At 42.7% G+C, this 11,024-nt stretch overlaps 1 long non-coding RNA gene across 3 annotated transcripts; it reads left to right on the top strand.

The window, feature by feature from the left end:
* Positions 1 to 887: 887 nt before the first annotated feature.
* LOC139800007 (uncharacterized) lies at positions 888 to 10,774 on the top strand. Of its 3 annotated transcripts, none has more exons than XR_011727547.1 (4): positions 888 to 3,555; positions 4,071 to 4,183; positions 4,374 to 4,507; positions 10,618 to 10,774. It is a non-coding gene; the product is annotated as an uncharacterized lncRNA (long non-coding RNA). The 3 variants fall into 3 exon arrangements; XR_011727546.1 differs by lacking the exon at positions 10,618 to 10,774 and adding an exon at positions 7,770 to 8,314; XR_011727545.1 differs by lacking the exon at positions 10,618 to 10,774 and having other exon boundaries at positions 4,374 to 7,561.
* The last annotated feature ends 250 nt before the right edge of the window (positions 10,775 to 11,024 follow it).

The raw sequence follows: 11,024 nt of genomic DNA, 5'->3' as shown, positions 1-11,024 counted from the left end.
TTCCTTTCTATGACTTTTGGGGCAGCTGAAGTTGATTTCCTTGTCTTCCATAAGGTACAGGTAATATATTTGGGACAATGAGATCCTTAATCACCTAGAGAAGAAATACCAGTACCTAACAGCAATACCTATCCCCAGGAAGCCATTCCCAGCACTTTCTGGTGGCAGACAGGAGCACTGGAATGGAGTCTCATGGAAAAGGGACTCACTCAAGGGCTTAATTCTAAAAAGGGAACCCTAATGTTGTGGATGCAGTTCTGTGAAAGGAAAACACCTGTGGCAGGCAGAGTATCACAGAAATAACTCTGCCCTCTCAGGGGGACATCTCAGGGGATGGGTTAATTAGAGGGTATTTGATATGTACATATAAAGCACAAATGGTGAGTGGTGCTCATGAGATATGCAGTGAGGTGTTAGATGAAAGAAGAAAGGGAAAAAAACCAAACAAACCTCTACTTGCTTCTTCCTTTCTTGCCCCTGGCCCTGTGATCTTGTTGGTTGCTTTGGGTCAGCTCTGGTGCTCATCAGAGCCAGTATAGCCCATTAACCCAGCAGAAAGCCAGATAGTTCTCTTCTGGGCTAGGAGGGAAGTCAGAGAAGAGCCCAGCAAGACCAGGGTAGTGCAAGGAGAGGAGGGAGTCAGTGATGGGGCAATAAGGACCCTTCTGTGGCTGTGAGATGGGCTCAGTTCCCCATCCAGAATCAGCCTTGGCTACTCCAGCATCTCTTGGTCAGCACAGAGGCTGAATGTAGCTCACCTGCAGGCTCTGGTTTCTTTTGAGCTGATACTTTTGAGAGAGAGAAAAAAAAATAAAATAAAAAGAAGGCTTAGCAAATGGCTTCCTATTCATCATTCATTTTTTAAGGAGTATTTTCAGACTGATAGAACTCACCTGTCAGATTAGTGGGAAAGATCTGCCTAATGCTTATCAGTTCTGAAACACAAATTTTGGCAAATAACTGCTATTTATGAGAAACACAATACTAATTTCCTCCAGAAGGAATTTACTTTTTGTTTTGCTTTCAGTTCTTTTTTTTGAACAGCTTCATGTTTAACTTTGCTTTCCCACAAAGGATGTTTGTCCAAGCCTCAGCTGAACCCATTTTCTGTTTCTCCTTCTGTTTCACCTCCCTTTAGAAGTGCCCCCTTGGCACTAGGATAATGTGTCCATGCCATAATGTCCTTCCGAGAGGTGTCACCTAAGCCCAAGTGAAGGATTGGTCTCAGACACAGTTGGAGAGACATCACCAACAGCTTCTCCAGCATGCTGGTTTGTCCATCTTAATGGCACCATCAGTTTACAGCTCCCAGCCCCTTTTCTACCAAGTTTGAAAGCAATCTTTAGTGTGTTTTTTAGTGATGTATTTAAGGGACAAGGTGGTGGTGCAGAACAGTGAGAGAAGTTTCACCCAAGGCTGTGATCTGAGATCCCCTTTAATGAAAGGATGGAAGTGACAGTTAAGTCATTCACATGCTTTATTTATTGGCTTCCAAACCAACTTTAGACCATGCTGTGTTACTCTGCCAGTGCCCAGCTGTGTAAAGGAGTTTTGCCTTATTTAGGGAAATAGAGGCCCTTCTCCCTTGTGATGTATTTTAGAGAGAGAGAGGTGGAGAGTGGAGTTGGGGACCTCATGGCTTAGCTGTGAGTATTGTGAGATAGCTGTGAGTTTTAAATAGATCTTCTGACACTGCAGCTCAGCTCCTAAAATAGGAAGCACAAGTCTTTTGAACTCAGTTATCAGCTGCAATAGGAGAATGGAATGTGAAACTGCAATTTTGGTTTGAGTAGTGAGATTACTCCAGAGCTCACCACGTGTGGTGTTCTGCTGATTGCTGATGGATATACAGATTTTATTTAAGTCACAAGATAACAGAAGGCAATGAGTTGCTGTCAGGAAGCTAGACAGAAGGGATATCAGGGTTGCCTCCCTCAAGATTGCCCAAGAGGAGAAAGCACCTGGAGATGTTGGGAGTGGACACCCACGGAGTACTCAGCATTGTACATAACTATATTTCTTTTCCCTGTGTCTTCTTAGGACACGTTTGCCATCACTATCTCTCTGTGCCAAGGTGCTGTTTCTAATTTTGTGTCAGTTAAAGCTAATTAAAAGTAATTAACTGTCCCCAAGCAAGGGATGCTCTTTTAGTGAGCCCTTTTTTGCACCTGACCTGTGGAATCTATTATTAAACAGCAATTTCCTCATCTTCTTAAGACACTCAGAAGGTGGAAGTTAGAAATATTCCATATATAGCTTGGGTTCTGTGGTCATATCCTCTTTCTTTACTCATAAATTTTCTCCAGGGTTGAGGATGTAACTGAAGATGCAGAGCAGCTCTCCCCAGCCTGCCCTGCCTGTAGAAATCTCAGATTCACCACCTATGTCCACATTCAGGGTGAGTCCAATTCTTTGGGAAGGAATTACACACATTCCCTAAACCTGAGGTGTACAGGTATGGCAAATCAGACAGATCTTGAAAGTACCTGACTGCATATAAGTCATCTGTATAAACATGTGTGTATTGTATGAGTGCTTATATATCTAGACTGAAAAATTATTAACAGAAAAATGGTGTTTCTAGTAGTAATCTCTTTGTTTTCTTGTGCCTGTCTTGGGTTTTGACAAGGATACATAGATATTTATTCCAAAGGGAGCACAATAGCTGGATGGGGACAACAGAGGATGCAGATAACAGGATTACAAAGGGTTAGCAGGACAATGGAGTGAAGCCCTTTGAAGTTTCCCACAAAAAATTCAACACCCTCAGGTTAACAAATGCATGTGAATACACAGGGAGATTCGGGCAAGGGCTGGGTTCTGAGCCTTGAGGAGGACAGCAGGAGATGGAAATTGACAAGCAGGGAAGTTTTGGTAAGGGGGAAAACAGCTGTGAGCACATTGTTTGCAAAAACTCCCTTTTCAATCCCTGCTTCCTGCCTCCAGATGAGACATCCTGATTAAAAGTCTTAGTCAAGTCCTGGTATTTCCAGGGCTGAAGCTCCTCAGGTGGGTTTTGATGCCTCATCTGGTTAAGCACACAGAAGAATCTCCTTTTCTCCCCCAAAACAGTGCCTATTTTCCTGTGTGCAGTTGAGTAACAGGCTCCTAGTTACACAGGACCAATGTAGATGCCAGCCCAGACTCAAGTCCCAGTTTAGATGAGCAGTAGCACCTCTGCTAAACCTGCCCCTGGTGCCAGTCACTCATCCCCATCACCACAAAGATGAACTTTTTCTTTGCAGAAAGCACAAACCCAAGAGGAATGTTGCAGAAATCAAGTGGATTCTGTCACCTTTGAGAATTTCAACCTGAATCTGCCCCAAGGAAAAAGAGCTGGGAGAATAGGCTGCAACCACCCAACAAGTTGCTTTGGATTTTAAGTTTCATTATGTTAAAAGTGAATTGGTTTTCTTCAACTCTGAATGGTCTTAAATGTCAGAAGCAGTGAATTCACAGAAGCATCATTACCCTACTCAGAAAAGAATCTGTTGCATATCAGAACAGGTTTCACAGCCTCTTTTCTCACAGAAAGTCTGCTTCAATCAGAGAGAGGTAAAATTGACTGACTGCTGGGGTTCCAGATTATGGTTCTTAAAATGCAACACAGAAAGCCACCAGAATTTTATAAATTTTCCTGAGGCAAGATTTGTAAGAAAAAGCAATAACTTCTGCTTCATTTGCCTTTTGTAAATCAAAACAAGCCCCAGAAGGATTCATTGAATTCCTCATTTGTTGTTGTGGTTTGCTGTTTGTCTGTGTCTGATGTTTGTGGCCATATAACAGGTTTAAATCCAGAGTTTTCTACCATCTGATCCCTAGATGGAATAGTACTGTACTTGAACCACATATCTGTTTTGAACATAACATATTTGGTCTTAAAGTTTCTTAATACAGACAAAATGTTTTTGAAGCAAATGCAGTTCACTATTTGATAAGCACATCACTCTCCAAAATCCTCATCAGTTTCTTTTGTTGTTTCTAGTAGCCTGAAATAAGTCTTGATGTGTGTTTAGACATTGCAGTTTTTACAAAATCTATTGTATTCACCTTTTTCTTTTTTTTGTCAGATTTATGTAGGTAAAAGGCATAACGTCTAACCAGGCTTCCAAAGTTTGTCACCTAATTTCTGTTCTTTGGTGGAGTCTCAGTGGCTACAGCTGCATACAAAAATCCTGTGAAGGTAAGAGAAAGTGAGCAGGGTTTACATGTTGGGTGATGGGGGACAAGATAGGTAACTTCTCAACAGAAGCATCAGGTGCAAGAGGCATGAGCTCAAGTAAATATAAAGGCCTTAGGTTGTGTTCAGCTAAAGATGCTGTGAATTAATTTAATCTAACAGTATCAATGCTTCCAAACCTGTACATTTGCAGAAGGATCTGTGCTTTATCCAGAGAAAGCATCAGCAAAAAGTCAACATGTGGTCAGCATCACCTCATTTGTTCATCAGCACAAACCTGAATGCTTCCAGAAACTCAACTTTTGTGCCCCAAGGAGCATTTTTAAGGTATTATCTGTCTGTGAAATCCAGTCTGCAAAAGGCAGATTATTTATTTTTGCAGCGTTTCTTCCTAGCCATGGCCATTTAACATTCCTGTGACTCAGTTGAGAGTTGTGAGTGCACTGAGCAGAGGGAACACAGCTTGATGCTTGGGCTGTGCCGTTGGCTGCTGAAATAATCCAGTCATGACTTGCAAGCTCAGTGTTATGAAATCACTGACACTGGGTAAACATGGAACATCTGGCTGTCATCCCTTGTAACACCACTTTTTTGACTGTAAAGGAACTCTCACAGTAACACTGATCTGACCTGAAGATTGCAAAGCAAATGTACAAGTGTGTGAAGATGCTTATAGGCTCTTATAGGCTCTAAAGAGGCTTACAGACCTCTGCACTCCAGGCATTGGCAGTAAATGGCTCAGCTGGACTGGGGATCCCAGCAGAGAGACTCAGCTGGACTGGGAATCCCAGCAGAAATCACTGAAGTAATGCAGAGATGTGATTTGTGCTCCGAGACTCACCCAGCTAATGGGATTATTGTCAAGCCAGGGAGAAATATCCCACCCTTCAGGAGCTGCTCTTTAGTAATGCAGTGAGGGATCTCTTGGAACAAGCACTGCAGTGTTAGAGTGCAACCTTGCAATAAAGCAAAGTCCCACTAATAGCTTGGTGATGCTGAAAGGGGGCACCCCTGTCACTGTTTCCCTTGAACTCACCTGTCCTTTCCCTGCACGTAAAACCAGCTCCACGTACACAGAGAACAGTTTTTTATTTTTCTTTTTTTTTTGGCAGTTTTGCTGCCTCATTGGAGTTTCCCCAAATGTTTTGTTTTTACAGCTGATGATTTTTTGGGGCTGAAATATGTGCGAGTGTCTTTTGGGACCAGGAGTTGGATGTGGTCCTGCCCCCATTCTGGTTCCTAGCAAAAGGCAGATGAAGTGCAGCAGGAAGAGGCTTGTTTTATGGCTTGCTGCCTGGAAATACTGTACTCAACTCAGCGTGGCTTTCCAAAACTGGATGGGATCAGTGGCATCACTCTAGTGTTTTGTTAGGTTAAATGGCCAAATAATCTGTGGAGAAGCCAAATTCAGGCACGTTTTCTTTATAGTTAGTAAAAATGCTTTTAAAAAGCTGTTGAAGGGATGCCAAATTTTTGGAACTCCAGACATAATGCTCATACAATAGAGCCAGCTCTCTACTGGCATAAAGGGGTGAAAGTCTCTCAAAGTTAATAGAATTATTTCAGATAACACTAGCAGGGAACCTGCCCAGCTGTGTTTCAGCTGGTGCCATGCAAAGTCCTGCAGAACAAACCTTTCTCCAAAGAGACTGACCAGGTTCTCTAGAGTCAGTAAGAATATGTATTTATTCTATCTTCAAGCAAAAAGCACATAGAACTCAGACAGATGAGTTAATTACTGTGCTTAATGAGTGATAGCAGAGTGTTTTAAAGTTATTTACTCTGGTTGGGCTTGTAGATCAAATGGGAGAAAAAAGCACCTTGACTTAAAGCTCAAGGAAAAATATTTACCTTTTTACTTAATTCACCTTGTAGCTCTGACTTAAAGACAAAGCTCTGTTAATGTATTTGGGTATTTGTCCAAGGCCATAAAATGAACTTAGCCCTAGAAGACTTATACTTAAAATTGTTACCTTGCAGCTCCCTGGCTATACACAAACTGCTGTGTAGTGCCAGCTGAAATACTGCAATAGTTCATCATTGCATGGACTTGCAGGACTGATGTCTTAGAAAAAAAAAACAACAGCTGGGCATGGATAATAAAATCTGTGACTGCTTCTTTGTAGGAAGGTCTTCTGTTAATTGCACCTGTAATTACAAAAAAAAATATTTTAGTTGTACACCTCCAGACAAACATAGGGAATGGAGAAGTGCACCCAGCAGGATTTACTCTACCTGATCCTGTTTCCCCTTGATCAGTCTGCTTATAAGCTTTCTCTCACTTGGGTGAAATGTTCATGTGGAAGTGGATACTGTGGCTCCAGTCCCTCCTGACAGCCTCAATGCATTTTCCAGGCCTGTTTTTTTCATCCCGACGTGTAAAATTAATTTTGGCAAAATCTTGAGTGAATCACAACATGGTGATCTCCTTGCTCAACTCATATTTGCTGTCTGCCTGATTTATGTTGAAAAAAGGCACTTGGGCATGCCAGTTATCCTGTCTGTTCTCTGTCTTGTGTATTGAGCCTTTGGCTACTAGAATTAAACTGGAAAATGCAATTAACCACATTAGCTGTAGAAAACATACCACAAAATATCATTATATGCTTGACAACGTTCTTCTTAATATTCTTAATCCTTGCAGATCTACCTGTGCTGTTAGATTTCATGTATGGATTTTATTTTTCTCAAAAGACTACACTAATTGGAATGAGCAAGCTGCATGCCTATTGCATAAGGAAAGGAAGATGTCACCACACTGGAAAATAGCACCCAGTTGGTTTTTTTTTTTAGTGGTTTGAACTTGAATTGAGCACACATGATTTAAGCTTCAAAATGTTTGTGCATACCAAGCCAATGTTATTAGATAATGTTTTTAGATAACCAATTGTCTGGCTTGGTGCACCATGGAAATTACCACTGATAAACAAAGTTCTCTTCAACTCTGCTGAAAAGCACAGAGGGGAACTTCAGGTGATAGGGATCTGGGCAGCTCCTGCCTGCCACACAGCTCAGCAGGGACCCTCTGAGTCAGGCTGGTGACAGCCTCTGGGCTGCAAACTTTGGTAAGGGGGAGTATATCCCTCGCTCTTCATTCCCAATTTATCAGAAATGATCAAAGAAAAGCAAAATTCATTCATGGAATGGTGTTACTGTAAGTTAGAAAGCAAGGAAATGCACTGCTCTTCAGCACAGCACTCCAATTCCTGCATTTATTTCCCTGTGAAAACATTTCTGGGAAAAAAAAAAAAAAAAAAAAGATAAAAATGACTGGGATGATAGTAACTCTGAAAACTTAGGTTACTTGCCTTATCAGCAAGTCTGAGATTCCAAGAAAGCCTAATGCTAACAGCTCTAAAAACACTGAGTGTCACGGCCTTCTTCATGTGAGAATAGAAGATATATTTTATATATATGTATAATATATATAGATATATAGAGAGAGAGCTCTATGTATTTATATATATATGTATAATATATATAGACATATATAGAGAGAGCTCTATGTATTTTTCAACTTTAAAAATATGCCTCTTGATCTCTAGAAACACACCATTTCAAGACAGACTCACTGCCACTTTTTTGGGAGGGCCTGACAAAATGTTTCCTCAGAAAACAAATGTCTAAAGGATGAAGAGGTACATGCAGGAGAAACAAATGGATAAAGCAGAAAGATGAATCTGGGGAAGTCAAGCTCTGTGGTGACATCCCAGCATCTCCAGTTAGGGGGATGAGGGATGGATGGGCTGGCACTTCTGCAGAGTTAAACCAGCTCACCCACGGGTAGTGGGGGAACTGGTGGTTGAGGTTGTTAAACCACTCTCTGTTCCAAAAGCCATGGCAGGCTGGTGAAGTCCCAGCAAGCATTAAATCCCAGCAATAATAAAAAAGCAGAAATTACAGCCATAAAGTGGAAGAAGGGTGTTTTTAAGATTGGCAGCCTTAGAATGGTGCTATCTCTGACTGGGGGCTGTTTGATTGCGACATTTCACCCTTTTTTATTAGTACTGATAAGGGTTGTAAAAGGCTATATAAATTTTGCCCATTTTGGTTAATGAGTATTGCTCAAGATGGATCAGAGAGAAAACAAATGAAACTTTCAACACTCAGGGCAAATGAAACTTGAGGTACATAGGGCACTTTAAGGCCCTTAGAAGTGCTCTTTTCCTTAACTGTAAGAAATTCAGGTTATAGCTGGTGACATTTGGACATCTCTAGCAAGGTTTTGCTACAGACCAAACCCATCTTGGTTTGTTCCTAAAGTTTCCCAAGATTTGTTTTTAATGGCTTTGTAGGAGGGATGCTGACCTCTGGCTGACAGGAGGCTGGAGAAGGGCACTGCAGCCCTGGCTGTGTCAGTACCCAGGGACTTTTGGCAGCCTCCTACCTTATTAGTTAAAAGCAAGAGACTCGTTTAATATTTGAAGGGCTCTTGACTGAAAGCACACTGGCTCTTTTCTTTACAAACATTTCAGGGAACAGGAAACAAGCCAAGTGGCAGGGTGGAGCAGAGAAGGAGCAGCAGTCCTACGTTTGCTTATCCCTGGCTGATTAATTTATTGGTTTTACACAAAATCTTGCTGTTACCTACTTGTGTTGCAGTTTCCCTCTTTTAAAGAGTACAATAAAATCCTGTTTATGCCAGGCTGGTTTGTCCCAGCTACTGATCTCCTTGCTCTGGTGTCAGAGGCTCCCTCACCAGCATGTGAAACAAGCCAGACATGAATACATGGGAGAAAGTTTTATTAAGTCTTGCTTCAGTTATTTGAGTCATATTCAAACCCCACTGTGACAAAGCCCAAGAGACACTGTGTGCTCACTGACCCTTACAGATGGAGCAGCAGAAATGTCCTGCTGGGGTCTTGAGGTTCCTTCTCCATCAGCCATGAGCCCAGAGCTCCTGGAGACAGCACTGATCTCTGTTTGCTGCAGCAGACTGTCCTAAAATGCCAAAATGCCAGGGAGGTACTTCCTCATTTTCTAAATAGCTAAGCCTCCCCAGATTCCCTGAGGAATGCAGTATTCTCAGAGGACTCTCCATGTGTGCAGCAGCCTGGGCATTGCAGGACATGGAAGAGAAGAAGAAACCTGCTCAGTCAGTGCAAGATTCAACTCAGCACGGTGTGTTTGGGTGCTAGAATGATGCTATCAATCCTTGCCAGAGACATTCTGCTGAGCTGGTGGGTTGTGCTATGCCTTGCACAGTCAGGCTGTCAAAATCCTGTAGCTGGAGTGATGGGTGTGAAGCTGAGCACCAGGTTGGTTGTGAATCCCCAGCCTTGGGCTGTTTGGGTCTGCTCTGTCCAGGAGTACCCCAGGGGCTCTCCAGGATGCAAAGGAGCTGTTTAGCTTGAATTCACAATGTCTTCCTGGAGCTGAAATCAGTAAACGCCCTGATTGTTTTGCCTCACCCTTTGTGAAGAGTTGGCAAGGGCTGAGGCTCTCTTTAGGAGGGAAATCAGAAGTGATGGAGGCTGTGGAATTCCCCACAGCCCTACCTGGGAGTTGACAGCCCATGGGAGAGCTGTGGGTGCTGGGGCTAGTGCAGGCATGAAAGCTGAACCCAGCTGAGCTCCAGCCCTTGCTGGTTTTCTAAACTTTCGTGTCTCCCCTTAACCGTACTTCTTCCCACGCAGTCAAGATCCCCTGGCTCCTGAGATGTTACTCAGGAAAGGGATTAGGTATTAACTTGAAAAGCACCTTCTGCTTTAACTTGTTTTTTACCTGGAAAAAATGACTGCAAAGTTTCCTTATGGGTCCTGGCACATATTAGCTTCTAATGATTTCTGTGCCCTGATTGATCAGGAAAATGAAAGATAATTGGCTTTGCTCTCAGCTCCTGCTCTGGAAAATAAGATTGCATCAGGCTGAGCTATCAGTGCAGGCTGGTGACTCCTGTGACCCAACCCAAAGAGGTGCTGAGTTCCCCTTGCTGCCCTTAGCTGATTACAGGTTAGTAAACAAGTCTGTTGAGGAAGTTTGAGAAGGAAGAGCACCCATCTGCTGGGTTAATATGCAAACAGAAAACGACTTTTCACAGCTCAGGAGATTGTTTTCTGAGCAAGCAGGGAGAGATGCCAGGTGCAGGAATAATCGCTGCTCAGGATAAAGTTGCATTTCAAAGTGACACTGAAAAGTTAGTTAAAGGTGGGATTTCCATTTTGAAGTCCCAAAGAGCTGGGGTTGGTGGCTGATGTCAGTAAACCTGTGCATCTGCCTCAAGGTGTGGAGTCAGCAGATCTCTTTGAACTCAGACACTCCCTTGGGAACTCGGTGAGGTGAGAACACCAGCCCCAGAAAGCAAGATGGCACTCATCATTTTGTCCTGAGCCCAAATTCATGTCAATCACATCATTTTAGCCTGAAAAATTGCCTAGAATCTTGATCAAATTGTACAAGACCTGAACTAAGAAGTTGCCCCTTTGTGCTCCAGCCAGGCTTGGGCTGTGCCTCCAGAACACTGCAATGACTGGGAAATAACAAATAGCATCCTCCCTCCCTTGACCATCCCCACAGATGATCCAAAGCAGGGTTTGAGATGTAATGGTACAATATTTTGAAAGTCTGGTTCCACTTCTGCAGGTGAAATGGCATTGCAAACTGGGAATGCAAAAGGGAAGAAGTTTTGGAAGCATTGTTTCCAGGGACAGGACCTGACTCATCTGTAGGTAAGATGGCATTCTGAGCCTTTTACATGCTTTTTAGCATGGTTTGGGGAGGAAAAAAATCCTTAGAAGTAGATACAGGCATACTAAGAATTTTCTGCTGTTGCCTCATGATGCTCTTATTGCTTGGAAGGTTTCATAACCACTGGCACGTTTGCATTGCAGGGATGAAGGCACTG

Source organism: Heliangelus exortis, chromosome 9 (assembly GCF_036169615.1).
Source record: "Heliangelus exortis chromosome 9, bHelExo1.hap1, whole genome shotgun sequence".
Lineage (NCBI taxonomy): Eukaryota > Metazoa > Chordata > Aves > Apodiformes > Trochilidae > Heliangelus > Heliangelus exortis.
Note: the sequence above shows the minus strand (reverse complement) of the source record. Positions and strands in the feature narration are given on the sequence as shown.